Source organism: Rhododendron vialii, chromosome 8a (assembly GCF_030253575.1).
Source record: "Rhododendron vialii isolate Sample 1 chromosome 8a, ASM3025357v1".
NCBI classification, from domain to species: domain Eukaryota; kingdom Viridiplantae; phylum Streptophyta; class Magnoliopsida; order Ericales; family Ericaceae; genus Rhododendron; species Rhododendron vialii.
Window position 1 is genome coordinate 1,199,701 of NC_080564.1, and position 300 is coordinate 1,200,000.

At 43.0% G+C, this 300-nt stretch overlaps 1 protein-coding gene across 1 annotated transcript in view; it reads left to right on the top strand.

Moving 5' to 3' along the window:
• The first annotated feature begins 284 nt into the window (after positions 1–284).
• Positions 285–300, top strand: part of LOC131298207 (uncharacterized) — a 1,037-nt gene continuing 1,021 nt past the window's right edge. The window contains exon 1 of the mRNA XM_058323555.1: positions 285–300. This exon is cut by the window's right edge and continues 1,021 nt beyond it. The gene's annotated coding sequence lies outside the window, so the exon portion shown is untranslated.

Below are 300 nucleotides of genomic sequence, written 5' to 3' on the forward strand. Positions count from 1 at the left end.
AAACCAAGATCTCAGTGCCAGTGGGGGTGTCAAAACAAATACCACCTTCCCAGCTGGTTCATATCCACTCCATGCCCCGAAAAATATTCAGTGCTTCAAGGACACCATAACACTGTGCTCCAAGGCTACACGACATGCACCACATACTTAATTAAGATCATCAGTACGTATGACAAGTAACGGTGAAATAACTTCAGATATTACATAGCGGTGCTCCCACAACACTGAAAAATTCCTCACATAACACGTTATAGCAAACTCTATATATACCCCCACCACCCCAATACCTCTCTATCACAA